Source organism: Gopherus flavomarginatus, chromosome 11 (assembly GCF_025201925.1).
Source record: "Gopherus flavomarginatus isolate rGopFla2 chromosome 11, rGopFla2.mat.asm, whole genome shotgun sequence".
Classification (NCBI taxonomy): Eukaryota; Metazoa; Chordata; order Testudines; family Testudinidae; genus Gopherus; species Gopherus flavomarginatus.
Window position 1 is genome coordinate 11,234,070 of NC_066627.1, and position 25,819 is coordinate 11,259,888.

At 41.1% G+C, this 25,819-nt stretch overlaps 2 pseudogenes; one reads left to right on the forward strand and one right to left on the reverse strand.

The window, feature by feature from the left end:
* Positions 1-903: 903 nt before the first annotated feature.
* LOC127031244 (olfactory receptor 6F1-like) lies at positions 904-1,837 on the reverse strand (annotated as a pseudogene).
* Positions 1,838-20,631: 18,794 nt separating this feature from the next.
* LOC127031216 (olfactory receptor 13G1-like) lies at positions 20,632-21,567 on the forward strand (annotated as a pseudogene).
* Positions 21,568-25,819: the final 4,252 nt, after the last annotated feature.

The following is a 25,819-nucleotide window of genomic DNA, read 5'->3' on the forward strand; positions in this document are numbered from 1 at the left end:
TATCCCTGCTTATTCATCTATTTTTTAAGATGAAAAGTCCCAGTCTTATTAATCTCTGCTCAGATGGAAGCTATTTCATATTCTTCATTATGTTTGTTTCCCTTTTCTTCACCTTTTCCAATTCCATGTAATTTTTTTGAGATGGGATGACTACATCTAGACACAGTATTCAAGATATGGGCATAGGGTGGATTTATACAGAGGCAATATGGTATTTTCTATCTTGTTATCTATCCCTTTCTTAATGATTCCCAACATCCTGTTTACTTTTTTCTCTGCTGTTCAGATTGAGTGGATGTTTTCAGAGAAATATTCAGTGACTCCAAGATCTCTTTCTTGAGTGGTAACAGCTAATTTAGACCCCATCACTTTATATGTATAGATGGGATTATGTTTTCCAATGTGCATTACTTTGCATTTATCAACATTGAATTTCATCTGCCATTGTGCTGACTAGGCAGCAAGTTTTGTGAGATCCCTTTGTAACTCTTTACAGTTTGTTTTGGACGTAACTATCTTGAGTAGTTACGTATCATATTCTCATTTAATTACTTCTTTGTTCTCCCCTATCTATCTGTCAGTATACGACTGTTGTCTTTTGCCAAATATTTAGATTGTAAGCTGTTTGGGGCAAGATCATTTTCGTGTTCTATCTTTGTACAGCACCTAGTACAATGGGGTGCTGGCCCATGACTTTGGCTCCTAAACACTACTATAATGCAGACAATAGTACTACTAATAATAATGGTTTTTATGTGATGTTCTTTGATGAGAGTTTTACATGAGTTTGACATGACCCTAGTAACTTTGCTAAGGCTTTAATAGACAATTAAAATTATTGACATTGTCTCTTTCCATGTTTTCTGCTACAAGCAGTGACCATCAGGACATCTTACAATGACCTCAAGTCCCCCTGCTGAATACCTTTTTCAAAATCTCTCTGACCTCTTTGTTTCTCAGTGTATAGATGAAAGGATTTAGAAATGGAGTTACAATTGTGTTCAAGATGGTGAATATTTTGGTGAGTTCCAAAGAGGTTTCTATGGATGGTTTAACATGTAGAAAAATGGTGATCCTGATCCGCATCATATAATCACAATTGTGAGATGAGAAGAGCATGTGGAAAAGGCCCTTTGCCAACCTTGTGATGAGGAGATTTTCAAGATGGTGGAGATGATATAAATGTAGGATACCAGGGTTATCACACTGGATCCTAGGTTGACGATGGCAAACATGATGAAACAGACCATCTCAACTAGGTAGGTGTCAGTGCAGGAGAGAATTATCCAGGGAGTTATGTCACAAAAGAAGTGATTGATGACGTTTGGGCCGCAGAAGGACAATCTGGCAATCAGACCTGCTGGTACAGAAATAACCAGGAAGTCACCCACCCAAGAGCTAAGGGCCAGCTGACCAGAGAGAGTGCTGCTCATAATAGTGTTATAATGCAAGGGGTAGCAAATGGCCAGATAGTGGTCATAGACCATGACAGCGAAGAGGAAGTATTCTGTGCAGCCCAAGGAGAAGACAAAATCCATCTGCAGAAGGCAGCTGGTGAAGGAGAAGGATTTGCTTTGGGACACAAGATTGGCTAGAGTCTTAGGGACACAGGCTGTGGTGAACCAGATCTTCAGGAAGGCAAAGTTGCAGAGGAAGTAGTACATGGGGGTTTGAAGGCATGTCTGGTCCTGACTAGGAAGATGATGGCCACATTACCAGTGATGATCAGGACATACATGAAGAAGAAGAGTACGAAGAGAGACAGCTGCAAATACTGAGACCCAGGGAATCCCAGAAGGATGAATTCCTTCACTCTGGTGTGATTTTCCTCACTCATCAATACTGGGAGTTTTTCCTGATGAAACAAACGGATTCATAAAAGAAAGATAGTTAAACCTTTAGTCAAACTTTGTCATATAGAGATAATTTTTCTTAGATAACTGGGCTTTATAAGGGCTTGATCCTTGTTAATTATTCCAACACTAGAAATATGGCTGTTTTATTGTCCTTGGATGGAACTGTCAATGAATCCTAAGGGAGGTTGGCACCCAAGAGGTACCCAGTTACAGTAGGAACTATTGCCTAAATATTTTAGGCCCCTGATTTTGACAATCTCAAAACAAATAACTAGACCTCTGTCTTAGAAACAGATCTTCATGGCACACAGATCTCCATGGTCCTGGATTAGCATCAAACAGTTAAGTACTCACCAAAAGCAACTAGTCTATGTGCAACTAATCCACTGATTAGTGCATTTTATGAATACCTATCTGTGCCCAAGCTGCAGAGTTTATGAATCTGTCACAGGCCCGACTAGAAACCCCTGGTTCTTTCACTCAAAATATAGGCATTCATGGCTTTACTTATGCAGGTCCTTGGTCCAATCACTGAAGTCAACCAAGATGACAGCTGTAACATATGTCTGGTTAATTGTCAACTAGAAAAGGTCCTACAGGTCCTATAAACAACAGATATTGGGGGCCCTAATTCCTCACACTATTGGGCCCTTGTCAAAATCCCAGTCCTTGGAAACAGACCTACTCCCTGGTATCTCCCGCCTAAGAGTAGCAGGTAGAAGCAAGCTTAAAGCAGACATCTATACCAAATAGCTGTGTGTGTGATGTCTAGATGTTCTTGAGCTATAAATATTGCTCAGGTCTTACAAGCTGCTGAGCAGAACAGATGAGAGGTTGCTGCCCGTGGCAGTAACGACTGCTTAGTTCATCTGGGATTCCAGCCATTCATCATCTCATTTCACCAGAGGGTTTCTTTGGATATACTTTTAATGCTGGTTATGTTTGCAAATTCAGCATCTGTCCACTGACTGATGTTGGAAGGATGTGCCAAGCTGCTCTTAGACCCACAGTTATCCAGGTTATTTTAAACAAACCCACACACCTTGTGTTATACAGGTGAGTGTTTGCAAGAGCCTTGACATCATTGAACTCACTGATATGCTGACATTTTTGCCATCCAATGTTTTGTCCAGATTTAAAACTGTGACAAGGAGAATGAATCCAGACAGTATGAGCCCTCCCTGCTCTAACCAGTGGGAAGCATATCCCTAATGAAATGTGTAATAAATTGGTGATCAAGCCTAGAGCTGAGTGAAGGACAATGTTTCATTTCAATGGCCAAAATGCCAAATTTATAAAGGAAAAATTCATTTCAGGTCAAACCAAAATGTATTTATTCTAGTTTTTCTCAATGAAATGAAAAACCAAAAAAAAAAAGATGGTTACAAGTGAAACAAAATATTTTGTACAGCCAGAAATATTTTTTTTAATCTTTGGGATTTTTTCCACATTGTTTAATTGTTTTTGATAAATCTAGCTACATTTCTAAACAAAATGTCTTTCAGAATAAAAGTGAAAATGTTTCGTTTGAAAATGTCAGTAAGATTTTTTCCATTTTTTTCTTCTTTTTTTGGCTAAAGATATTCCATACATTCAACCTGAACTCACGAATAGTTTGGGTTGTCCCAAAACATCATTATTTTTGTGAATAAAATATTCATCCCCAAAAATTCAACTGGCTCTAGTCTCATAGACTTTAAGGCCAGAACATACCATCATGATGATCTAGTCTGACCTTCTGCACATTGCAGGTCATAGAACCTCATCCACCTACCCCTGTAATAGACCATAACCTTTGGCTGAGCTACTGACGTCCTCAAATCTTGATTCAAAGACTTCAAGTTACAGTCAGATCATCAACTGGTGTGAATCTACTTAACTTCACTGTAATCAATGTGCCAGACAATCAGCTGGTGTAAGTAATTACAGAAATTAAGTTTATTACATATTTTGTGTCTTCTGTTAGACCCTTAAGGTCCCAGCTAGGTTTGGGACCCCATTGCTCCGGTCACCACACTAACATAGCACAGAAGACTTTTCCTCCTCTGAAAAGCTTACAGTGTAAAAGACAAGCCAGACAAACAGGTGCAAACAAACAACAAAGAAAGAGCTTCCGAGAAATATAGTAAAGTTGCATCCCATTTTCCTCCCACATAACAACCCTCCTCTTTCACTCACCTTCCCTGGACTCAGCTTTCAGTCCATCCCTTACAGCCTGGGCTAGATCAGAACAATAATCTGATTAGTTAGGAATCACGTTCCAATCACTGCCCAATGCCAAATGCTTAAGGAACAGCATATAAACCACCCTACAACTCTAGGTATGTCTGCCACATTGTACAGAGGATATCCTGCCTGCACTTAGATAGCCATCATTTTCTAGAAGAAAGAAAGAATTATTGATAGTCATTGTAGCCTAGTATTTCCCAATGGGTCAGAGGGAGTTAGTGCAATAGAAACTAGGACACTAACCCCTTATGCTTCTTTGAAAATCTTAGTTGTAATGCCTATCCTCTCCATTTCCATTTGAATTTATTCTTGCACAGCTAACAATATTTAGCACTTGTGCAGATCTTTACATCTGCAAAGCATGGCGATTAATCCACACAATTCACACTAGAGACCTGCTTTAAGGAGCGAATGGTGTGACTAGGTCAGTATGGTTTTTTCCTTTTTATAGGTGCGGAAACTAAAACAGGGATAGGAAGTGATCTGTTCAAATCACAGAGCCAGCTGAGGACAGAACGTGAGAGCTGAGATTCCTACTTCTGGGCACTGATTAGAAATCTACCTACTCCCACCGACCTATCCATCTACCAGTCCTTTTACATTTGCCTCAGTAAAGTTACTAGACTAATACATTCCACAGGTAAATGTATTACAGCTGCTGGCAAAATTTCCCTCAACACCTTTTTTTCAATGAATATTGTCTTTTTGATTAAACTGATTTTTTCAAGCAAATAAATAAAGTGTTTGGGGGATTTTCATGAAAGCAAGACATTTCTGGCAACTAAAGAACATATTTAACTTTTGGTTAACTAAAACCTATTTAGTTTGTGGATTTCTTTGAGAAAAAAACCTGGAAAAAATAAAAGAAAAATGGGTAAAAATGAAAATATTTTCATTTTTGCAATTTTTTTGAAGTAAAACAGTAATTTACCAATTATACAATTCACAAAAAATACTATTTCGTTTTGTTCATCCTAGATTTTATACTACATTAAAAAAAGGAAAGAGATACACTGATTCTTTCAGTACAGGTGTGTTGACTCCTCAAGGGAACAAACTTTTCAGGTTGCTCATTATAAAGCATGGCTAACCTGTTTCACAGTACAGTTACTTTAAATTATAATTCTCAGGATAAGCTGTAGATGTTTTGTGGTTTTAACTTACGATGTCTTCCAGCAGAGCCTGTCAACACAAACTCCTTTCTTTCACAATCTTTCTTTCTTTGGATGACACACAATAGCATGCCTGCTGGAAAATGGTGCCTCAGAGGGTGATATATCTCCCCCACTGCAACCTAAATATATATTAAATATAGAAATAGTTCACACTTGGTTCATATTTACATCCAGGGCATTATCCACCACTGTAGCAGTAAAATGGGCTTTAAAATGAGCATGGCATGTATGATTCACTCAGTTTTAAGCTCTCATTCTACTGCCAGAGTGGTCTGAAGTGTTGTTAGTATAAATAAGAACCTGTCTCTTCAAAACTAAAAGACTCAGGCAAATGCTATAGATTTTGAGATTGGTGGGATTTTCTTTCCATCACCAACCAACTGGTTTTACCCCTACCTACCTTGCTAATGAGCTGCAGCTCACGCTGGCTGCATGAGGGGGTTGGTTTTTTACTCTGCCCCCACCTCCCTAGCTCACTGGGGTATTTGATCTCAACAGAATTTCACAGATCTCCCTAGAATGTGTAATGGACTCTGCTGAGTCAAGCTGGTCACCTGGCGAAAGCACAGTACTGGTAGCCTGAAGACCAGTGCTCTAGTTCTGTCTTTGCCAAACACTTGCTTAACACTGCGAGCTTTGGAGCGTTATTTAAGATCCCACCCTCCTTCCTCATTTTCCCCAGCTGTAAAGTAATGGCAAATGCCAACATTTGACACCTTCTACTTTCTCAACACAAACAAAGAACTGGACAGAGGAAGCCCCAACAATGAATTTTATTAATCCTACAAAACCAAGGAAATATGCTTCATATATGTGACACCATCTACAGGCACCTAATCTATTCTCCATTTCAATATATACAGATATATAGCACTCCTGTAACAGAGGACATTAAGCTGCACCAGGTCTAGTGAGTCAGGGAAGAATTATGCCTTGGAGCCATGTGTCTGAAACAGACAGTAAAATGTGGACAAGTGTCTAAAGGCCAGATTTTTAAAAGTATTTAGGTGCCTAAACCCATTGAAGTCAGTAGGAGTTAGGTGTCTAACTTGCTTAAGTGCTTTTTTGAATCCCTCAGGATATCTACCTGCAATTTTCAAAGCCCAAATAGCTTTGAATATCTAGCAAGGGTAAGATTTTTAAAGTAATTTAGTTACTAGTGGGTATTCAAAAGGCATCTAGGCACCTAAAACTCATTGAAACCAGGTGCTTTGAAAATTTCACCAGGTGCCTAAATAGCTTTAAAAATCTGGCCCTAAGAAGCTTTTGAAATGAGACATAAGCACCAAAGTCCCTTTGATGCTGTCATAAACAGATAAGTAAGAGTTAATAGAACAGAAGTATTTCATATCTCTTTTGCTTGTAAAGGGTTAACAAGATCAGTGAGCCTGGCTGTCACCTGACCAGAGGACCAATCAGGGGACAGGATACTTTCAAATCTTGAGGGAGGGAAGATTTTGTGTGTGCTGTTAGTGTTTGGTTGTTGTTCACTCTGGGGGCTAAGAGGGACCAGACGTGCAACCAGGTTTCTCTCCAATCTCTCTGATACAGGCTTTTATAAGTTCAGAATAGTGAGTACTAGGTAGATAAGGCGAGTTAGGCTTATATTTGTTTTCTTTATTTGCAAATGTGTATTTGGCTGGAAAGAGTTCAAATGTGTATTTGGCTGGAAGGAGTTCAAATTTGTATTGTGCTGAAAGGATTTTAATTTGTACTTGTATACTTAGGCTGCAAGGGTATTCCCAGTGTCTATAACTGAAAAATCCTGTAACATATTCCATCTTAAATTTACAAAGATAATTTTTACTGTTTTTTCTTTCTTTAATTAAAAGCTTTTCTTGTTTAAGAATCTGATTGTTTTTTTTTATTCTGGTGAGACCCCAGGGGACTGGGTCTGGATTCACCAGGGAATTGGGTGGGGAGAAAGGAGGGAAAGGGGAGAGAAAGGTAAATTTTCTCTCTGTGTTAGGATTACTTTCTCTCTCAGGGAGAGTCTGGGAGGGGGAGAAAGAGAGGGAGGGTGGAAGGTGGATTTTCCTCTCTGTTTTAAGATTCAAGGAGTTTGAATCACAGTGATCTTCCAGGGTAACCCTGGGAGAGGCAACGGTGAGGGAAAGGGTTTACTTTCTTTGTGTTAAGATCCAGAGGGTCTGGGTCTTCGGGGTCCCCAGGCAAGGTTTTGGGGGGACCAGAGTGTACCCGGCACTGGAATTCCTGGTTGGTGGCAGCGCTACAAGTACTAAGCTGGTAATTGAGCTTAGAGGAATTCATGCTGGTACCCCATCTTTTGGACACTAAGGTTCAGAGTGGGGAATTATACCATGACAGGTGCTTTTCAGTATTTTAACCTGAATGCTTAGCAGGAGGTAACACAGAAGTAGGCCTCTTGTGTAGTAAGATAAGCACACGTGTGTCACAGATGTAGCCCTTTAACCCTAGAGGTTGCTAGGAGTTGTACTCTCCAGACACGACACGTGATGAAGTTTGAGCAAGCTAACCAAGTGTTATGTGACTACCTGCTGGAGACTATGGAATTGGAGGTTCTGGGATCAGTCTCTAGAATATGAGTGTTGTGGAAATACCCTCAGGCTACTCCCTGCCTGGATTCAACAGGAGGCCAAAGGGGTAGCCAAGAAGAGCTAGTTATTTCCTCCCACACACAAAAAGCTATTATAGGAGAAAACGTGTTTTTGTTTTACTCAAAATTTTCCACACGAAAACATCAAATCTGACAAAAATCTAAATTTTCTGTTGGCAAAAGTATTTCATTTTCAAATATGGACCCTAAATCATAGAATCATAGAAATATCAGTGTCACACTCTGTACCTTGTGGGAACACCATGCAACCCATATTCATCATAATTGTGTAGTATCCAATGCAAAGTTTGTCATGTCAGGTGTCTTCGGAAGGCTCATGATGCACTGATCATTGTTGTTATAGTAATGTTATAGGTTGCAATTTCATTATGAGGCTTAAAATGTGTCCTCATAGCTTAAAACAAGCCCAGGCAAAAACTGTCCAAGAGCAGCAGGTCAGTTCATACCTCATCTGGACATGTATGGGACAAACCCAGCCCAGCCTCACAGGAACAAAAGACACTGGCCTAGGCAACAACAAAGGATCTGTTGGACTCTTGAATAAGTCACCCCTTGCTTTGGTTAGTGTGGGACTATGATGAGGTAATGATTACCTGATTCTGAAGGCAGGGGAGCAAAGCCAAGAGGGAAGAAAGAACATGATAAAAAGGAGATGCATTTGCCGTGCTCTTCCTCTCTCTCTTTCACCTCCATCTACAGACATCACCACCAAGCAACTGAAGCACTGATCAAAGGGTAGAGCCTGCCTGAAGTGCAACCAGCCAGTATTTGGTGAGAAGCATCTGAGTTTGTAAGGTTATTGAAAGTATTAAAATCAGCTTAGAATATGTTTTGCTTTTATTTCATTTGTCAAATCTGACTTGTTGTGTTTTGACTTATAATCACTTAAAATCTACCTTTATAGTTAATAAATTTGTTTATTCTATCTGAAGCAGTGAATTTGGTTTGAAGTGTGTCAGAGACTCCCCTTGGGATAACAAGCTTGGTGAATATTAATTTCTTTGTTAAATTGATGAACCCATATAAGCTTGCATCATCCAGCGGGCATAACTGGACATGGAAAGACGGAGTTTCCTAGGGTTGTGTCCGGGACTGGAGATATTGGCTAGAGTCATTCAGTTGCACAATCCAAGGAGCAGCTTACATGTCAGAGGCTGTGTGTGAACAGCCCAGGAGTGGGGGTTCTCACAGCAGAGCAGGGTAAGGCTGGCTCCCAGAGTCAAGGATTGGCGTGAACTAGCAGATAATCAGTTCAGATAACACCGGGGAATGTCATAGTCAGGCCAGAAAGGACCTTGAGAATCATAAAGTCCAGCCCCATGTGTTGAGTCAGGATGGAGTAGGACCAAGTAAACCTAAATCTTTCCTCCCAGCTGTTTGTCCAACCTGTACTTTAAAACCTCTAGTGATGCAGATTCCACAACCTCCCTCTTCCAGAACTTCACTACCCTTAGAGTAGAAAGTTCTTCCTAATATCCTAAATCTTCCTTGTTGCAGATTAAACATTTTAATTCTTTTTCTACTTTCAGTAGACGTAGAGAAGAATTGATCACAGTCCTCTTTATAAGAGCATTTAACATATCTGAAAATGGTTAACAGTTCCCCACTTAGTATTCTGTTCTCCAGACTAAACATGCTGAGTATTAGTTACCTTTCCTCCTAGGTCAGGTTTTCTAAACCTTTCATCATTGTTTTGCTCCCCTCTGGTCTCCCTCCAATTTGTCCACATCTTCCTAAAGTGTGGAACCCAGCACTGGACACAGTACTCCAGCTGAGACCTCATCAGTGCCAAGCAGAAAGGGACAATAATCTCTCATGTCTTGCATCAAATACTCCTGTTAATACAGCCCTGAATGCTATTAGGGTGTTTTGCAACTGCATCATGTTCTTGACTCCTATTCAGTGTCCTGGAACCCACAAGGGGAGAGGCAATCCTTGATTTAGATCCAGGTGGAGAACAGGATCTGATCCAAGAAGTGGGTATAGCTTAACCACTTGGTAAGAGAAACCATAATATAATTAAATTTAACATCTTTGTGGGAGTAGTGGGGAATACCAAAGAAGCCCACCACAAAAGCATTTAACTTCAGGAAATAGAACTAAACAAAAATTAGGAGGCTAGTTAAATGGAAATTAAGAGGTACAGTCACAAAAGTGAAATGCCTACAAATGGCATTGTGATGAGGGACACACCTCTCATGAGCACCTCTTGTTGGTCGGGTGAAAATCTGTATGATCTCTCTGATCCTGGATCCCCCTGTTGGCTGTTAAACTCATCAGGTGGGTCTTCAGTGACACAGTCCTCCAGCCAAGTCACAAACAGTCTTGATTCACTAACAAACATCTTCCAGGGTAAAAGGTCTGAGAGAGCCTGTCCCTCCACTCTTCTTAGAGTCTTTAGCCCTCTTTCTGGGCTAAGTCCTCATCCCTTTCTGGGCTAGCTTTAAGTCTGTGTTTGCACTGTTATATAGCAGGAGTTGACCTTGTTTGTGAGGACAGAGGCAAAAAAAGCATTGAGTACATTAGCTTTTTCCATATCCTCTGTCACTAGATTGCCTCCCTCATTCAGTAAGGGGCCCACACTTTCCATGACTTTCTTCTTGTTGCTAACATTCCTGAAGAAATCCTTCTTGTTACTCTTAAAAAGAGCATTCTTTGCTTCAGTCTTCAGTGCAGAGGACGTGAGGGAGATTTCCACTCCTCAGACATTCTTTTTCATCAACAGATCTGAGGAATTGTCCCATATTGAGTTATCAACAGAGGAGATTTTGGAACAAATTGTTAAATTAGACAGTAATAAGTCACCAGGACAGGATGAGATTCATCAAAGAGTTCTGAAGGAACTCAAATTTGAAATTGCAGAAGTACTAACTGTGATATGTAACCTGTCACTTAAATCTGCTTCCGTACTGGATGCTAGAGGATAGCTAATGTGACATCATTTATCTAAAAAAAAAAAAAAAGAAAAAAGCCTCCAGTGACTATCCTGGCAAATAGAGGCCAGTAAGCCTAACTTCAATACGAGGCAATCTGGTCACCTTAGGAAAGGGACATAAAAGAGTTAAGCACCCAATTCCCATTGACTGTCAATGAGATTTGGGCACCAAACCCCTTCAATTATCTTGAAAATCTGACTTATGCAACAAATCTTCCTGTGGAGGGAGCAAATGTTATTTTTCCTCATCTGCAACATGTGAGCACTGAGACAAAGCTGGCTGGCTGACAGAGCTAAGAATCAACTCCATTTTGACTCACTGTCAGCCATTCACCCTACCTATAGTTGGAATAAGTAGCTTTAAATGTTCATGACATCCCAGATCTACTGACTCAGAGGTGTAGCCGATTGACTACACACATGGCTTGGTCTTAAAAATTTTCAAGAGACAAAACAATGTATCAGAGCTAAATATATTGCCTAAATCAAAGCAGTACAATACGAAAAGGAGATATATTCCTGGAAGCATATTCGTGCAGCATGTTCACCTTACACAGAAGGTGAGCTTCAAAGAGATGCATTTCAACTGGCAGGATTTATAGTACAATTATTTAAGTTGCAAAGCTCTATACTCAACACTCAAATCCATCCCGCTAGTTTGTAACTGTTCCTAAGCTTGCTGCTTTGTTCTGTACTTTTCTAATCTCTCTTTTGGATACCATATGCTAAACCAGTTGGGTGTAGAGATTCATCCCAATTTGTCTAGGACAAAGCCATTGGCTTTGATAGCCTTCATATTTTCTAATGCCAAAGCTGTCTTCAGTTTTGCACAGTGTTGTGGGATACTCCACACGGGCAAGCAGAATTGTGGGAAGAGCATAATACACACAGTTAATATAACTTCCCACAAATATCACATGTATCAGTCAAAGTTCCCCTAAGTCAAGGGCTCGTAGATACATTGCATATTACATTAATAAAGTGTGCATAATACTCATTGATGTGATGTATGATATCCACAACTTGTGTGTATTGGCTAACACCTCTGTTGGGGCCTAATTCTAATGAAGTCATTGGAGAGATTTTCTAAGGAATCAAAGGGAGTTAGGGCCAGATTTGCAACAGAAGTTGTGGCAGAAGTTGGATATTGTGATTATCTTACAGCTCTGACCGGCCTCTCTGTGCATCACTTGATGCTACCCATCAAATTCATAGCAGCAATGGAAATAATGAAGTTACCTGGACATCAAAGGTCTAAGACAGAAATCACCAACTAACATCCTCAATTATCTTTGTGAGACTCAGGATCTAGAGCTGAATTTTACAGCCTTGGTCAGTCATTATTTATAAGTGGATCTGCAGTCACATGGAAATCCCAGCACCCAAGTATAACACCAGTTGGCAGGCTCAGAAAACATGTTAAGGGAAGACAGTCATGGTGCGGGTGCTGTTATCTGAGTTCTCACCTAGAGAAATGACCTCTTTTGATCAGCTTTGAAGCACATTGTTGGATGGGACAATCTGGGGTGTGTGTGTGTGTATGAGACAGAGAGAGAGAGAGAGAGAGAGCGCTTATATTTTCACTGTTCTCTCCAATTATCTGTCAATCTAACCAACCACCTAATTATCCATCCTGTTACCTATCTGTCCATCAAGATATCTCTCCATTTTTCCTCCCCCTGCACTTTATCCATCCAATTATCTATCCACGTGCATTTCTAATTGCTCATCTACACTTCTGTCAAACTGCAATGTCTTCTGTTCATCTGTCTAATCATCTCTCTGTCCGCTTGTCTAATGGTGTTTACATTCACCTGCTTCTATCTATCTATCTATCTATGTGCTGCTAATTGGTCCATCCCTGTGGGAAATGGACTTCAGTGATCAGGGGCTGCTGACATTTCTTTATTGGTTTTTAAGGCCCTGGCTGGCATGATTTAGTTGGTGCTGGTCCTGCTTTGAGCAGGGGGTTGGACTAGATGACCTCCTGAGGTCTCCTTCAACCCTAATCTCCTATAATTCTATAAAAATATCTATCATGATTATTGGTAACGAAAGGATATTCATCCTGACTCTGTGTGCAGCTAATTTCACAGGCAAAGCAGGTGGGAATTGAAGCTGACAAGGGACTTGCAGTATGACTGTGACACTCTGCTAAGGGCATCAGTGGCAAGGGGATGGATTGTAACAGGAGGTATCTCAGTCCCTGGTGGCTGACCAGACAAGTGGCAATGAACAGTCTGTCCATAGGCTGTAAAGTGCTTGTCCGTAAGGATGCAGCTATTTCTATAGGTCTGATAGCAGATCTGCAGTGACAGATCCCCAGCATGAAGGAACCCTGAGCAGTGTCATCTGAAACATGTTAATTTCATTGACTCTTGCTTAGGATAAAAATAATAATCAGGTAAAAAAACCCTGCTTCATTATGTGCTCATTTGTAACACAGCCACTAAAGAGAAATCTCTCCAACTAGGCAGCAGCTCTGTAGGGATTTACAGGAAGACACACAGGTTGTTATAACTCCTCATGTCGTAATCAGCACTCTGAGAAATGTTTTGCTCAGCTGAGACCTGGGCACTGCCTGGAGATCTGACAAACATCTCAAGGAGTTAAGCGCCAGCACCAGAAACAAAGTTACTTTTCATGTTAATGGGTCCCATGGAGGATATTAGAATGGAAACGCTGTTGGGAAATGCAAGTTGCGGCAGCAGTCCCATTGGGGCTGATTAGAAAGGAAAGTCAGAGCCACTGATTAATGTTAGACAAAGGAAGGGGAAGATTTGTTCCTATGGCAAGGAGCCCCCTGATGTGTAAAGTGAAAGGGGTCAAGCCAGTTTGACCAGCTCCTGTGGAGGGTGATCCCTTCATTCATAAATTCCACCAGACTCTCACCTAGCTAGGGGATGTAGTGGGCTGGTGTGTGGAGTGCAGTGAAACTGACATGTAAACAAACCATAGATTCCCACTGGGTTAGCTGAGGCAGCAGGGCCCAAGTACAGTGAGTGAAAGGCAATTCCAGCTGTCTAGGCCTCAGTGACAGATCAGCCAACGTACCTGGATTGTGACAGGCTTTGCTGTCCTGCCCACATCCCCCAGCTCTGCCAATTCCCCTTAGTCCTGACACATAGCCCTCTGTTTTCCCAGTCCTTGGATGCCTTCACAGCTGTGCTGATGTACATCAGTTCTGTCATGTAATATCCCTACTATTCCTGGCCCCAAGCCACTTCCCAGCACTGCCAATAATCATAATCATGAGTTACAACTCTTTCCTGGCTGACCTGCCCCAAACACAAAGCTGACAAATAGTGAAATTTAGCCCTGCCCCTCTCACTCTCTTGCCCACACAGAGCTCTCAATGCAACAGAGCTGTGACTTGCAGCTCTGCCCACCCCAGTATTCCAGTGCTGGGTGCGCATGCACACGGACCTGTTGGCACACTAGTCTGCAGCACTGGCCAAGGAGAGTACTAGGGTGACCAGAAACCAAATGTGAAAAATCGGGACAGGGGGTGGGGGGGTAATAGGAGCCTATATAAGAAAAAGATCCAAAAATCTGGACATCTGGCCACCCTGGAGAGTACACATGCACTGCATTTTAACAGCCAGTCTCCCAGCCTGGATCTGCAGACCCTGCCCACAAGGCTCATGCTACGGCACTAAAAACAGCATGTCAGGCTGGAGCTCGGGTTCTGAAGCCTGGGGAGGGGATGGGCTTCAGATCCTGAGCCCAAATGTCTACAAAGTTGTTATTAGTGTTATAGCAGGAGCCCAATTCCTTAGATCCAGGCTCTAAGGCTCACTGCTCAGGATTTCAATGTGGGACAACAGCTAAATACCTGAACATGCATACACACTAAGCAAAGCTTGTACACTCCAGCAGGGGGCAGCAGCAAAAGACACAAAACAAATAGACACACATTCCTTCCAGCAGGGTCCAGCAGTGAAACACACACACACACCCCCCTTTGAGATCTATGGCAATGCCACAGAAGAACTATATCTGGCATTTTGAAAGGAGATTATAGAAATTAGATGTTCAAAATCCATCTACGTCAGGTGTCTAATTCCCTTTGGCTCCATTGAAAATCTCAGCCTAATTATTATTTTTAGCCTCAGTCATCCAATTTTGAAAATGTTTGGCCACAAATCAATGTGTCAGTGAATTAATATGTGCACAAACCTTCCTAAATCTCTTCATGTGGGAGGAAAGGGGGGTTAACACTTTTCATTTATGGTCAGGGTGCTCCAGGCTAAAAGAATGTTTTCAACACATATTTTACCACATTTTCTCTAAGATCAGGTATACGCTTAAAAATTCCACACCCCTGACCAGCAAAGCTCTGCTGACAAAACTCTCAGTGTCAGGGGCACTGGAAGGGGCAGGGGGGTGAGGGGGGACAGGGAGCCATGGCCCTCGCATGTTTTCCTTGGAACCCACCCCACCTCTTCCTCCCAAATTCCTGCCCCCCTCCCCCTGGACCGGTTGGCAGCTGGAGCCCAGTTGAGGAGCCCAGGCAGCTGTAGGGAGCTGCAGACCCCACCCCCTGGACTCCCCACCCAGGGCAAGTGCAGAATCTGCAGCTCTACATAGCTGCCCACACATCTCTTACCATGTCTGGGCTGTGGCTCCTATTTCCCACCCCCCAGCTGGAGCTGGGTTGGGATAAGAGCTGCCCAGGCAGCTGTGAAGAGCTGCAGACCCTCGTCCTGCCTGGGGTGAGGGGCCTGGGAGAAAGGGGACATGGGCTACGGGAAGCTCTCAGGCTCCCCCACCCCAGATACGTGGCTTCCCAGAGCTGCCTGGGCTAGGCTCATACTGCTGTCTTGGCCAGGGGGCAGGGCCCCATAGGGAAGATAAGAGGAGAGGTGGAGTCACAGAGGGGTTGAGGGCCCCTGGCTCCCCGGCTTCTGGGCAGACTCTGCCACCCCTGCTCAGTGTATGACATCTGTGGGCATAGGCTCTGTGGTGTAAAGTTAGGGTCAGATTTTTAAAGGTATTTAGGCACCTAATGAGATTTTGAAAAGTACCTAAGCACCTAACATCCACTGAAATAAATGAGTTTGAAAGGCCCAGGAGCTTCAGAAATTCCCACTAGGCCCCTAAATCCCTTTAAAATCTGGTCCCTGTATGGCCAGAGCCCATAGCACAGGCCAGAGCCCCGCACCCAGCCATTGCAGCATGGAGATGAAGCCAATCTCATGTTTCGGGCACCGGACTGAACTCAGAAATCTCAGCTCAGTTCCTGGCTTTGTCCCAGATTCCCTAAGGGACAATGAGCCATCATTGCAACCTACAATTAATTGGAATTGTGTGTACAAATCTATTAGGAAGGTAAGAAAAGCTCAACCTTCATCCTTGTGGGCCATATCGCAAGCTAGTGTAAATCAGCATTTGATCCACTGGATTCAGTGGGACCAGATCCCCAACTGGTGTAAATTGACTGTAGCTACATTGGAGTGAATGGAGCCTGATTTCCAGTTGGTGTAAATCAGCCTTCACTCCATTGGAGTCCGATAGGTCAAATCCCCAGCTGATATCAATCAGACCTAGCTCCACTGGAGTAAATGGTCCAGATACCCAAGTGGTGTAAATCAGCCACAGCTCCATTGGAGTCAATGAGACTGTTACTCAGCTGGTGTCAATCAACCACCACATCACTGAAGTCAAAGAGCAAGATTCACAGCTGGTGTATAGGAGCCATAGATCCATCCAAGTCAATGGGCCCCACGGCTACCTGTGTGACAGCATGTCACTTAAGCTGCCTGGTGACTCAGTTTTCCCATCTGTGAAATAGGGATAATGGCTCCTTCTTTCCTTTCAGGGGTGTTGTGACACTAAATTGTTAATTTTTGTCAGGCCCTAAGGTACCACAGCACCTTAGAAGATGGCGTTTTAGAGTCTGAGGAATCAGCCATTTGTGCCTCAGCTCCCCTCCCTTTGGAATGAAGATAAAGCTCTTTTCCTACCTTACTAGCTGTGAAGAGTTGGGACAGTGCTGTGCTCTGAAATCTTTAGCTATCTGGACAGACACTGCAGTCCCAAACAATGGGCCCCAAACATGACCCCCCGGAGAGCAAAGCCAAGCTCCCATTGGCCTCAGGGTTACCAGGATTGTGGTCCGTGGCCTGTGCTTGCTGGTGGACTAATAATAAAAAGGTAAATATCTGAGGTGGCCTCTGGCCTGGGACACTGTGATCCAGTAAAAGTTCAGAGTGCCCAAAGGCGCTCGTGTTCTGGAATTATCACTGGCAAATACACGGCCATAAGGTAAGAGTGAAGAAAAAAAGATGGAGCATGCAGATGATAGAAAAGAAATTTTGTTTACTTTATGAGATCACAGGAGAGCAGCAAAGGAGAAGGAATGAGACAGAAGAGGCACAGGATAGATGGAGATAATAATTCATAGATTTATAGATTATTAAACCCAGAAATGAGCACAGGGATCATCTCTTCTGATTTAGATAACACAGTACAGAGAACTTCTCTGAAATAATTTCTGCTTCAGTCCAATATGTGGAGGTCAATTAGAAAAACAAATTCAGACAGAGGTAGCTTCTGTGAAATTAGAAGGATAAATATGAACACATTGACCATCTCATTATGTTATTTATTATTATTGTTATTGTTATTATTATTATTATTATTGTACCTAAAGCCTCTACATGAGATCAGGACTCTTTTGTAGTATCCATAGTATAGAAACACAGTAAGAGACAGCCCCTTGGGTTGTGGTGGATTCACCATCACCGACAATTTTTAACTCAAGATTAGATATTTTTCTCTAAAACATGTGCTCTAGGGATTAGTTCAAGGAAGTTCTCTGGCCTGTGCTATACAAAAGGTCAGAATAGGTGATCACAGGGATCCCTTCTGATCTTTTAATCTATTCATCTATAATTGTTGATTACAGCCATAATGACAGGCCTGGGACCATGACTCTGTAGTGATGTAGAAGCCAAGCATGGATCCTTTATAAAGTAAGGATAAAAAGGAAATCTCTACTTATTCAAAATAAGTCTGAAGGAAACCACAATTTATTGCAATCTCCATTACAGATGATACACAGTACTACCTTTTCCTGTCAATCAGCTGGGACAACTACTAGTGAAATTATTAAGCCAAACAATCAATTTGACCTGAGGACAGTCAGGGAACTTCAGTTAAAAAAAATATTAATGAAAGTCTATGTATTTTTTTTTCTGAAGATCCATTTTGCTTAATTGACACAATGGATTTCCATAAGTATGGTGATACCAAAACTTTGGATCACAGTTGTAGCCCTGATCCAAGAGTTTATTTGCTTCTCTTTTAAGCATGTGAGTACTCGATTGAAGTCAATAAGATGACTCATAAGCTGAAAATCAAGCACATGCTTAAGTGCTTGGTGGTAATGGGATCTATATAATTTAAAAGATTTTCTCCTACGTAACTGCTACCCCTGAAATATCTCTCTCATCTGAAATTCAATATGGTGTTTTTTTTTCCTACACAGGATTATTCTGTGACTCAGATTTGGCTCTCATTCACATATTATCAACAGCACTACCTTCAGAGATTGAGTGGAGTAACACCTGTGTAGCTCCATTCAATCCTCAAGTGTTGTAAAACAGAGCAAAATCAACCGAGCTTTGCTCGCTAACACTATTTACCTTGATGCAGATAGGTTGGTTCATTCAGCTGGGAATCTGGCCTGTTGACTTTGTTGAAACAGGCCTGATTTCCACTAGCTCTGGATCTGTCTCATTGACTGTGATGGAGCTGTGCTGATTTACACCCGATGAAGAGCTGCCCCTTGAATTCACAGGACCAACAGAGAAGACACTACTCAAAGTTATCAAAAGTTGGCCTGATAATTATATTAGTGAAGACATAGAGGCATTTAACACAGCGAGTGAACTCAGATGATTCCGGACTAAGGATCACTGATAGCAGAAGTCTGAGTGTGAAATCCAAACCCCATTGAAGCCAAGGTCAGCCTTCCCATTAACTCCCAATAATGGGGCCAGGATTTTGCGCTGAGATTTTATCCACTGACCTTTACTGATTAATATGGAATCTATCTCAAAGGGTAGCACTATCTTCAGAAAGAAATGCATTGATGGAAAAAATGCTTTCTCCTGGACAATTCAGTAGAACAGACATTTGGATTTAAGAGCTAAAGGGATTTTCCCAGCTTAATGTGGAAAGTTTATATTCATACAGATTTAGGTGACTCTCAATTACCTTCTCCTTTGAGGCCTTGTTTGAGAGTTAACTTTTGTCCAGATTCAGAAGGGATGCAAGATCTCCCAACAGAAGGCTGCTATATATGAAGATGAATGAGTCATAATTCAGTCTCTGCATTTAAATTACAACTTGATCCATTGTATTGGAGGATTGAATGAGAGGTGAGAATATTATTCTTGCTCGCTTGCTTTCATCCATTCCTATAATCCTTGTTTGTAAATGAAGCTTTGTAACCTTTTTAGGCTGGCATTTCAAAGTTTCTAAGAGACCTTGTGAAATTCAGTGAGTTGAATGATTAATTCATTTACACTCATTGGAAAATTGAGCTAAATTTAATTGATATGGTCTTTTTTTTTATTTGGCTAAAAGTTTTTGCAGGAATACACATTTCCACCACATGTTTATGAATATAGGACCAAATGTTGATCTCAATTTGACCAACAGAAATCTGATGTAAATTGACATAAATCAGGAAAGCTCCTCTGTATTTACTTGTAGCTGAGATTAACTTAATGGAGATATAATATTATAACACTGATCTGAGATGTGGAAGATTGACTACTTATAGTCTGTGCCCTCAAAAGCATGCAATTGAATTTGAAATGTAACACAATGGGTGATTTTAAAAAGCAACACACACACACATATATTGGAGAGCACTAGTCCCCACCCCTTTACACAAATTTTATACCAGTGTAATTCCAGTGAATGGAGAATCATCCCCATTGACGGAAATGGAATTATGCCTAATTTACACTAGCACGAGTTAAATCGGAATCAAGTCCTTACTTTTGTGCATCCTTATTTCACCTAAACATATATATTATGTTATGTGTTTGTATTTTTTGAATATTATATGCGTGATATGAACTGAAACCATCCTATATTGCAACAGATGTAATTTGTGAAATTAAATTGCAAAGTGGAATCTTGGTTATTAATAAGACTACAGGTGTATGAATGATGTTTAAGATCATATTGTGAACTCCTATCACATGCAGTTTTTGTAAACAGCCCAAATGACTTCATGCGCCTGTATTTGAGCACATTAAGTGTTTTATGTTCTCCCTTCTCCACTCAAATGTTTGGAGAATATGGATTCAGTAGCTGAGACAGATTATTGTGCTAATATATTTTAATGTAGTTTAATTAGTTTATATGCTCTGTTAAGTGTTTACAGTATGACAAGAAATCTATCTATCCCCATACAACCCATCTAATCTAATCTAATCTAATCTAATCTAATCTATCTATCTATCTATCTATATCCAATACACCCCCCCATGCTTTAGTTGACATATTGCTGTAGCTTTCATAGGGATAGCCGTGTTAGTCTGTATCAGCAAAAACAATGAGGAGTACTTGTGGCACCTTAGAGACTAAAAAATGTATGGGTTTTTTTGTATTTTTTCTATATTGTATGTAGGATATATACTGAAAGCATCCTATATCCAGAAGCGGGTTATAGCCCACGAACGCTTATGCTTAAATAAATTTGTTAGTCTCTAAGGTGCCAAAAGGATTCCTATTTTTTTTTATATTGCTGTAGTTTCTGATGCAATACCTGACCAAAACTCTAACCTTTGTTGCTATAGAAGGAACACTCAAGCAATGGAACATAGTAACTACACCAGAGTGACTGAGTTCATCATGCAGGGGCTCTTTGACCATCCTCACCACCAAGGGCAGTTCTTTGGGCTATTCCTGTGCCTTTATATAGCTGTCATCATGGGCCATTCCCTGATCATTGTGGCTATTGTCATCCACTCACCTCTCCACACTCCCATGTACTTCTTCATTACCAGTTTAGCCCTGGTTGATATTTTGTGCACCTCCTCGGTTGTACCTAAAATACTGGAAAACCTGATGCAGGAGAAGAAAACCATCTCCTTTGGAGGCTGCATCATCCAGCTCTTTGTCTTAACATCATCACTGGGGACGGAGCTTCTGCTGCTCACTGTCATGTCATGTGACCGATATGTAGCCATTTGCCATCCTTTGCATTATGTAAAACTCATGAACAAGGAACTTTGTATCCATTTAGCAGTCAGTGTCTGGGCTGTGGGTACCATCAATTCATTTGTCAACATATTGCTTGTGCTACGACTGAATTTTTGCAGGCACAACCTAATCCAGAATTTCTTTTGTAAGTTCCCAACAATACTGGCGCTGTCCTGCAACTCAGCCTACTTCAACGAAATCATGATATTCATGGCTGATATCTTCTTGGCCATGGGGAACTTCATCCAAACCACCATATCCTATAGCTTCATCATCATCACCATCCTGAAAATCCAGAGCTCCAAAGGGAAGCAGAGAGCCTTCTCCACCTGCTCCTCCCACCAGATTGTGGTCACCTTGTACTAATTCACCATAATCTACACCTACATCCAGTCAAACTCTCGTAACTCACTGGATAAAAACAAGAAGGTGGCCATAATGTACGCCCTAGTCACTCCTATCCTGAACCCTGTGATCTACAGTCTACGCAATAAGGAGGTCAAAGTGGCCATGAACAGAATCCTTCCATTCACCACAAAAAGTTAATTTTTCCAAGTCTGAACCTGATTATCACCTGCCTTGTTCCTTTTAAGCCAGGTGGTGTAAATAGTTGCAAAACTATGAACTTCATTAGACATAAATTTTCACTGTGGTCCATTCACTTGAATAGAACTACAATGATTTACACCAGGTGGGAATTTGTTGCATTGACTGCAGTGGGGCAATGGTGATTTACAATAGCTGGAGATCAGGCACCATGGAATATACTAGTCACACTAGCTGGGCTGTCATGTTGGCTTAGAATTTTAAAGGTATTTAAATACCCAGTGGGATTTTCAAATGCACCTATGCATTGATTTCAGTGCATGTTAGGTGCTCCAGGAAAACCCTTTAGGTGCTGAAATAGTGATAAAAATCTGGCTCATTTTGGAGCACATTATGGAAATGCAGTTTCATAGAATCACAATAATCCATTCTCAGCCTCCATGAGTAAATATGATAAAAGATATCAAACTGACTTTTTCTCTTATTTCCTTAGCAGACATTAAACCCCAGAAACCTCTCAAACACATATTAGTTGAGCTCTGCAGGTCTCCAATCCATGTGTCATGGACTAAGATCAGAGATTTTAATAAAAGAATTTCTATCTAGCTATTTTTTTACAAAAGACAAGTTGTGTTAGTAAAGTAATGTCTCAATCCCAACAATATATAAAATATTAATCAAACCATTGTTCACTGTTACAACAGTAAACAATTCACTGAAGTCATGGGTTTCATGTCCATTTATTACTGCTGACTTATTATAATTTATGGGTGTGTTTTTGTATTTTTTCTATATTGTACGTGTCATATATACTGCAACCATGCTATATCCAGACGTGGGTTATAGCCCACGAAAGCTTATGCTCAAATAAATTTGTTAGTCTCTAAGGTGCCACAAGGACTCCTCGTTTTTTTGTTTGTTTCTTTGTTTTTCATATTGCTGTAGTTTCTGATGCAACACTTGACCAAAAATTTGTATCTATTTATATCCATTTAGCAGGCAGTCTCTGGGCTGTGGGTATCATCAATTAGTTTGTCAACATATTGCTTGTGCTATGCCTGGATATTTGCATGCCCAACCTAATCCAGCTTTTCTTCTGTGAGTTCTCAACAATACTGGTGCTGTCCTGCAGCTCCACCTATGTCAACGAATTCATGATGTTCATGGCTGATATCTTCCTGGCCATGGGGAACTTCCTTATGACTAGTGTCCTATAGCTTCATTATCGTCACCATCCAGAAAATTCAGAGTTCCAAAGGGAAGCAGAGAGTCTTCTCCACTTGCTCCTCCCACCTGCTTGTGGTCACCTTGTACTACTCCACCATAATCTACACCTACATCCAGCCAATCTCCAATAACTCATTGGATAAAAACAAGAAGGTGGCCATAATGTACACCCTAGTCACTCCCACCCTGAACCCTATGATCTACAGTCTGTGCAATAAGGAGGTCAAAGTGGCCATGAAGAGAATCTTTCCATTCACCACAAAAAGTAATTTTTAAAAGTGTGAATCTGATTATCACCTGCCTTGTTTCTTTTAAGCCAGGTGCACAGGTGGCATAAATAGTTGCAAAACTATGAACTTCATTAGACATAAATTTTCACTGTGGTCCATTCACTTGAATAGAACTACAATGATTTACACCAGGCGGGAATGTGTTGCATTGACTGCAGTGGGGCTATGGTGATTTACATTAGCTGGGGATCAGGCCCCATGGAATATATTAGTCACACTAGCTGGGCTGTCATGTTGGGTTAGAATTTTAAAAGTATTTAGATACCCAGTGGGATTTTCAAAAGCACCTATGCATTGATTTCAGTGCATGTTAGGTGCTCCAGGAAAACCCTTTAGGTGTTGAAATAGCTATAAAAATCTGTCTCATTGTGGAGCACATTATGGAAATGCAGTTTCATAGAATCACAATATTCCATTCTCTGCCTCCATGAGTAAATATGATAAAAATATCAAACTGACTTTCTTTCTGTGCCTTAATTTCCTTAGCAGACATTAAACCTCAGAAACCTCTCAAACACATATTAATTGAGTTCTGGAGGTCTTCAGTCCATGCGTCATGGACTCAGATCAAAGATTTTAATAGAAGAATTTCTATCATTTAACTATTTTTTTTTACAAAAGACAAGTTGTGTTAGTAACCATTTTTCACTGTTACAACATGAAACAATTGACTGAGGTCATGGGTTTCATGTCCATTTATTGTTGCTGACTTTTTATAACATCCATCATTGAATTTCTTTTTTAATTTTTTATTAAAGTCCCAGAAAAAGAAGCATACAAACAAAAAGAGTTCAGATATATTTAAAATAATTTATTGAAGGATTTCATTGCAACAATTTCCCTTATTCTCTCTCCTTTTAGATATATAGAGACTTTCATATGCAAAATCTCTGTTTAGAGGCTGTTTTTTTAATGTTCTTAAAGATAATCTTAGAAAAGAGAAAACATCTGTTTTGATGTCCATGACCTTCTGTTGTTGGAGTCCGATCGTGAAACAAGACAAACATGCATGAAAAGAGACAGAAAAAGACAGCAAAGATTGGCAGTGCTGCTTCTGACTCCTGTGCTGACTCACACTTGCAACCTCAGCCTAAAGAAACACAGACACAGCATACAGTGTGATCAGCCCCACCTACACCTGGCAAACCAGGGTCTGGCTTTTTAAGGGGTTGCTTTTCTCTCTCTTTTTGGTCACAATCCCACAGCACTGTAGACGGACTCTTCCTAGACTAATGATAAATGGAAAGAAGTAAGAAAGAGGAGAGACAAAGTGTTGGCATAGACAAAGGACATCTGTCTTCTCCCAGTTCTCGCATTGCTCTGGACACCTTGACTGGAGCAGCAGTGTGCATGCTCAGATGCAGCAGCAGAAGTGCTGGGGAATTTTTACTACAGTAAGCAAAGTCTGAATGAGCTCTCCCCTGAGCTGGAGGAAGAAGGCTTCAGGACCAGACTGTGTTTACATGAACACCCCCTACTCTGCCTAGGGATCCAGCAGACAGAGTTGTGTTGCCAAAGTGATCAGTGTTGGCTGCTGTTGGGTTAAAAATCACTTTAGTATTGAATGCAGGTTTCAGTAAATGTTGTTATTCTGATTGTACAAATAAAGGGAAGCAGAACTGCGATTAGCCTGTCCAGATTGAGGGGGTCACAACTCAGATGTTAAACAAAGCCCTTATTGAACAGCTGTTTTTCACATCAGTACAGCTCCAGTACGAGATTAAAACTTTTAATAATAACTTATAGAAATTGACTAGTTTTTCAAGGGAAAGACCCCCCCTCTTCAAAATATCTGTCCCTCCTGATCAGGGTTTCTCCAGCCTTCAAAATCCCCTGATTATCCTGTGTTATTCCCAGCAAGCCGTAAAAGGCCTGTAAATGCCCATAGTCATAAATTACCACACAGTCCTTTCTAAGCAGGCACATTTATTGTTCAGGTGAAATCATTACAGAGGAAACATCTTAAAACAATAAAAGAACCTACACAGATGCTAATGAGCCAACCAGCGATCACCTCACCTCAGTCCTTCAAACTCCATCTAGGACTTTTTCTGTGGTAACAAGTTCAGAGCAGCTTTAGCTCAGAACAAGAATCTGCATGCATATGTCAGTCGTTCCTTTTTACAGCGTGAGGCTTTGATCTTCAGATTCAGAAGAAGTAATCAGCAGGGAATGGTCATTTCCTGAGGGAATAGCTTCAAATGGCAGGAGGTTTGCGCAGCCAGAAGCAGAAATTTGCAGTCACCTCCCCCTAGAGATTCCCCAGAGAAATCATTCCACACTGTTCATTCAAAAGTCCATTCTTGTCCACTGAAGTTCCTAATACTTCCCGAGATTCACAATAATCCATCACCCTTGCTTTTAATGCAATGGATGCCAAAGAGACTTAAACACAATGTAATCAGATTTTTCAGGCTACTGCAGGAAATTGCCATATCTATTATCCCTATGTAGGAGCAGCACAATGCTATGATCGGGGAACTGCCCATCACATTATTTAAGCCAGAAGAGAAGGAGGGATAGAACAGTTAAGACTGTGCTTGGGCTCAGTTCCTTCCAAAACTCAGACTCCCAGGAGGGGTGAGATCAGACCAGGATCTTTTTATTAAAACTCTTGAGTGCTTTTAAGAGTAGAGTGAGTCTGTGTGGCGGGATGGGAGTTACTCCTGTGGCGGCGCCTGCTGGTCGCCCAGGGAATTATCATCTCCAGACTCTGCAAGCTGGTGTCCCACTGT